Here is a 6,000-nt window from a genome sequence, read left to right as displayed (position 1 = left end):
ACCCACAGGATGTATGACAAGAGCCGGTTGGAAAATGTTGGGAGGGGAAGTGACAAAGAATGAGCGTGTGTGTGAAAAAAAAACAAAAAAGTGCAATGGAAAGACCAGAAAATTTCAATATACTTTCAGTTTAGGCTTGGGAGATTTGTCTTTTTGTTGAAAATCCCAAAAGTTATTAAGAGCCATTTTTTAAACAACTTCTCTAGCTGCATCTCTGCCCTCTGAAATGTCCCAATTTCTCATTTCATCCATCAAAAAGTTTGTTATGTTCTTAAAAATTAAGAAAGGCCACACTGGGTCAGACAAATGGCCGATCTAAGCCAGTATCCCGCCTCTGACAGTGGCTGGTGTCAGATGCTTCAGAGGGAGTGAACAGAACAGGGCAATTATTGAGTGGTCCATTCCCTGTCGGTCAGTCCCAGCTTCTGACAGTGAGAAGTTTAGCGCCACCTGGAGCATGGGGTTGCATCTCTGCCCATTGTGGCTAATAGCCATTGATGGACCTATCCTCCATGAACTTACCCAATTCTTTTTTTAATCCAGTTATACTTTTGGCCTTCCCAACATCCCCTGGCAATGAGTTCCACAGATTGACTGCACATTGAGTGAAGAAGTACTTCCTTTTGTTTTAAACCTGCTGCCTATTAATTTCATCAGATGACCCCTGGTTCTTGTGTTATGTGCAGGGCCGCCGGGAGCAGGGCTCGGGCCCTGGTGAAAAAAAATTTTTCGGGCCCCCCAGCAAGGGCGGACTGGCTAAACAGGGCTGATGGGGGGCGGGGGGAGGAGCCAGGCCACAGGCCCCCTTCCGGACCGCCAGGCCCCAGTAATTTGTATCAGCTTTCCCCGCCCCTTGTCAGCCCTGGTTATGTGAAGAAGTAAACAACGCTTCCCCTGTCACTTTTTCGACACCGCTCATGATTTTATAGGGTTCTATCACATGCCCCCTTAGTTCTCTCTTTTCTAAGGTGAGCAGTCCCTGTCTTTTCACTCACTCCTTATAGGGAAGTTGTTCCATACCCTAATCATGGTTGTTGCCTTTCTCTGTACTTTTTCCAATTCTAATATATCTTCTTTGAGATGGGGTGCATGTCCCATTCAAGGTGTGGGTCTACCATGGAATTATAGTGTGGCATTATGATATTTTCTCCTGTCATCTATCCCTTTCCTAACATTATTAGCTTTTTTTGGACTGGTGCTGCATACTGAGCAGATGTTTTCAGAGAACTATTCACAATAACTCCAAGACCAGCTCATAGAGACTCCATCATTTTAGATGTATAGTTGGGATTAAATTTTCCAAAGTACATTACTTTGCATTTATCACATTCAATTGCAAAGCATCAGGAATATGTTCCAAGCAGGCAGGAAGAGTGAGTGCATGCATGTTGCATGACAACAGGCAAAGCATTGTACAATATTTGGGGCCACGTAAGACTTCTCTGCACATAGTGACTGCCCCTAGGGAATTCAGATCCTCCTGCTCCAAACGCACTGTCAACTGAGCTAAAGGAGAATCTCCATTCTTAGTCATACAGGGCATATGATACCCACATCTGAACAGCTCAGATGCTGTTCAGTAGAGGGCAGTGAGGCATAATTAACATTCTCAAAGTGCTTTAAGATGGAAGGTACTACAGCGGGCAAATCAGAAGGATTTATTTGAATCTATATTGTTTAATGCTGGTTTAAAAAAAAAATTATCTGTGATAAATGTTGTCTCAAGTGGCTAGTCAAAGTTCAGGGCTTTGGGGGTGGTGTTCCAGGTGGGAGCAAACATTGATGGTAGGCAGATTTCTTTTGAAGAAGCGTTGTTTGTTTAAAAGGAATGTACAAAGTCCCATGCCTCTGAATGCAGAAGGAAGTAAGAACAATTTTTTAGACCCAAAAGCTCCAGTGTTCTCACAGGCAGGCTCCTGTTGGCTTTTCTTACTTCTCTCTGTTCTTGGCTATACAGATAATGAAGTCAGACTACCAGACATTACCCGAGCTGTTCTTCTACTGAAAACAAATTATAACACTTGTTCTGAAGGAGTTCGTTACAAGACACTGATCATTAAGTTGTCGGATAAAATTCCGCCCTCCAAGAAATATGAATACTTTATACAGATATTTTACATAAACAAAAGAAGACTTTTTTTTAACTATATGTTAGCCCTGAAAAACACCACCACAAAAAAGTGTCCCAAATTTTGACTTTGAAAATATGGCCCCCTTACCTGTCTACTTAAAGAGAACTTGTAAGATTATTTGTAATTGCACCATCTAGTGGCTTCTAATATTTAATTTTTTTATTAACGCCAATGTTAAAAAATTATGTAGTACACAGGTTAAGAAAAAAGCAACAAAGAGTCCTGTGGCACCTTATAGACTAACAGACGTATTGGAGCATAAGCTTTCGTGGGTGAATGCTCACTTCGTCAGACGCATGTAATGGAAATTTCCAGAGGCAGGTATAAATGTGCAGGCAAGAATCAGTCTAGAGATAACGAGGTTAGTTCAATGTGTCTGTACATCTAGTGCTTAGATTATCCAATAAAGTCATAAGATACATGTAGTGCATGATCAGCAATAACCCAAATTTAGGTGAATAAATTTAAGAATACAATTTAGATATTAGCATCCAAGTATTTGGGTACATCACTCACAAAAAGGTATACAGAGAGTTGGTTGTGGAAAGCGAAGATTCTCAATTACCGAGGGACAATTTAGGGTAGGTTGTCCATTTAGAAAATACAATCCATGAGGAAAGAATTTCAGTTACTTTCCCGACTGCACTTCCAGCTCCTCTCTCCTGGTATTGCCAATGTTCTATGTAGATGTCCCTTGACCGCCTGATGGCATCAGACACCATGAGTTGCCGCATCGGCCAAGCGTAGCGTTGACCGATTCCGCATTCCTGCAACACTCGCTCATTACTGGGGTCCCATGCGCCCAGGGCTCCGATGATCAGCATGTGTGTCTGAACCTGGTAACCCTTAGCTCTCAAGGTGTCAGCCAGAGGGGTGTATTTCTCCACCTTTCGAGCTCAGGTGTTGCGGAAGGCCAGGGTCCTGTTCTCGAAGGGCACTGTGATGTCACCATCATGATCTTTTTCGGGTCCTTGTTGGTGATGACGATGTCGAGTCGCACTTGGCTGTCGGTTCCGGGAATGGTGGGGTTCACAGCAACCTTTCCTACGGGTGGCAGAATGGCTCTGACCAGGTGATCTCAGATGGCCTTGTGTTGCAGCTGCCAGGCTCTGGAATGGGACTTACAGCTACACAGGATGTGGGGTAAACACCCAGCTGCATGGAATTCAGTTCATCTCCCTAATTACAAATTAGCTAACAATGGAAGGGCTGAATCAACCCTGCCAGAATGCAAACATGGGCCACAAAAAGGTAGCATATTTCAAAACTGCTGTTCGCTAGTTAGCCTCCCCAAAGGTTCACAAAAAAGGCAGCTGCAGAAGCCCCTAGATGAAGCAAGAATGGTTTTGTAACAAGGCAAAGGAACCTAAAGGCATAAATGATTGCCGAACTGCAGGAGTACACCTACACCTAATTGCTGTATTTGCATGTGTGAGGAATTATGATTTATAGAAAGGATCTCTGCAGAGATAAATCATATGTCTCTAAATCGTACGTCTCCTGTTACTGAGGGTTGGACCGGAATGAAAAAACAGTTCAAACTTTTAAACATTTCTTTGCTAGGTAATTTTCTACAGGGCTAAAAAAAGATGATAATCACTAGCACATCCTCGTGAAAAGTGGAATATTAGAAGGATGAAAATTAAACAAGAGTGCCACCGTTTTTGATCGAGACTTATATAGAATTTTTACCCCTGCTATAAGATTCTATAGAAGTATATTCTATAAGTAGGCCAGGCAGAATTTGATTATTATAATTATGATGGATAATAGCAATGTTTATTTTTAAGCCTTTTTTCAGGTTTTGTCTATTTCAGTGTTCACAGTAGCAGGAACTTATGGGGGGGTTGGACAATTATTTAATGACAGTAGTCATTGAGATGCAAAAAGTTAAAGCTTTATCACCATTATAAACACAAATTGTCAACATCACAGGTCAAAGTCAGTAGCCTTAAAAGTCAAACGCCAATAAGTTCTCAAGCAGCATTTTTCTTTCTTTGCCTATCTGAATTTTGATTCCTGTTGATGGGGAAAAAAATCTCCTTTCATTGGTTTGTGTGTGAAGTGAAACCAATAAAAATGTAAACCTTTAAAACTTACCTCTAAATGGATTCCGGACAGGGTATGTCAACAGGAGCTGGTCAAAATTTTCCAAATTGTGGGATGAAATTTTTCATTGAAATTTCATCAGAAGGGGGTGGGGTTGGGGCAGAAAACCAGGAAAAGAATTTCAGTTATTTTTTTCTCCCTTGTTTTTCAACCCGCTATTGAGCTAGGGTAAGTTATTTTTTAAAAGGCTTCAGGGCCAGATTTTCAAAGGCACCTAAAGATGCGGAGTGATGTCTTGTGAGATTTACAGAAGCACTTAAAAGTCAATAGGAGTTAGGTATATAACTTAATGGGAATTAGGTGCCTAACCTACTTAGGTGCTTTTGTGACTCCTACTAGACACCAGCTGCATCTTTAGGTGCCTAAATACCTTTAGTATCCTAAGTCACTTGGGGCCCGATTTCCAATCTCATTTTCAAAAAGTGAGTTTAGGCACTTATTTTTCTCCAGGGGGGAAAAATTGACCAGAATCGCAATTGCAGAATAAATTGTTCAGGAATGTCTGTTTCAGCTAAACAGCAAAAGGCCGTGCTGGATCTTCTTTGGAAGGTTTTTAAGAACATCTGATGTGCCAGGACATGACAGACCTCAAACACTTTAAGCAACAGAAAAGTTGTGTCACTTTTGAAAATTTTAACCTCCAATTTAAAAAAAAATATTGAAATTATGGTGAACATTTTTGTTGACTTTTTTTGATTTTGGCCAGAACAAAGAAAGGAAGGGGAAATTTTCAATGATGTTAACTCCCCCCTGCCCCCATTTTTCTATGAGATCTTCTGTCAACCTCCCACAAATAATAATAGAATATCAGGGTTGGAAGGGACCTCAGGAGGTCATCTAGTCCAAGCCCCTGCTCAAAGCAGGACCAATCCTGCACTAAATCCCCAAATGGCCCCCTCAAGGATTGAACTCCCAATGCTAGGTTTTGCAGGGCTAATGCTCAAACCACTGAGCTATCCCTACCCCCGCCTATTTGTTATGAACTGGGTGAAACCTTGTTATGGGTTGGCTTAAAGCCTCACTGAACTTGGGTTAACACCTATCGAGGTTGATAGGTGTGAACTCACCTGTCAATTAACATAGATGGGGCTTATGTTTACAGTTAAGGTAAAAAGGTATGTGTGAACTCACCCAGGAACTTTTGGGCTGGGTATTATTTTGGGTACAGGGGTGGGGGAGCGTGAAAGAACACATGTTCTTTCACTCCACACACTGGATTCGGTTCTCAGTAAACACAGAGCAAATACTATCTGGTTTAGTGACCTGTCATCCCAGGGGATGTCTGTCTCTCTCCCCACCACACCCCTCCACCCATGATGTAATGTCATTTTCTTAAAATCTCCCGGATTGCTTTCAATAGTCACCGGGAGATCAATGCCGATTCCAGCAGCCTCCAGGCCAGTCCTGGAGGGTTGGCCACCGTATCAAAAACAAACAGCTTGTCGTCAACCCTGTCGAGGAACCAACGGGTTTTGATTTATGATGGAGAGACTGGTGTAATTGCAGGACATGTAGACATAGTGAAGCTAGCTTTACTCTAGCTAACTCAGGTACCAAGAGCAGCGAAGCTGTGGCAGCCCGGGCTAGCTACCCATGCACAAGCCCGCCAGGGACACAAATGGGTGGCTAATTCATGCTTCAGCACCTTCACCGCTATTGGTCCCCAAGCTAGCTAGATCCATCTCCCCCTGCTGCCATCACAGCTCCAATTACTGTTTAGACACAGCCTAAGTGAGAAGATAGTACCCTAACCACTAGA

The sequence above is a fragment of the Chrysemys picta genome, chromosome 22 (assembly GCF_011386835.1).
Source record: "Chrysemys picta bellii isolate R12L10 chromosome 22, ASM1138683v2, whole genome shotgun sequence".
In the NCBI taxonomy this organism is placed as follows: domain Eukaryota; kingdom Metazoa; phylum Chordata; order Testudines; family Emydidae; genus Chrysemys; species Chrysemys picta.
This window is presented reverse-complemented; position numbering follows the sequence as displayed.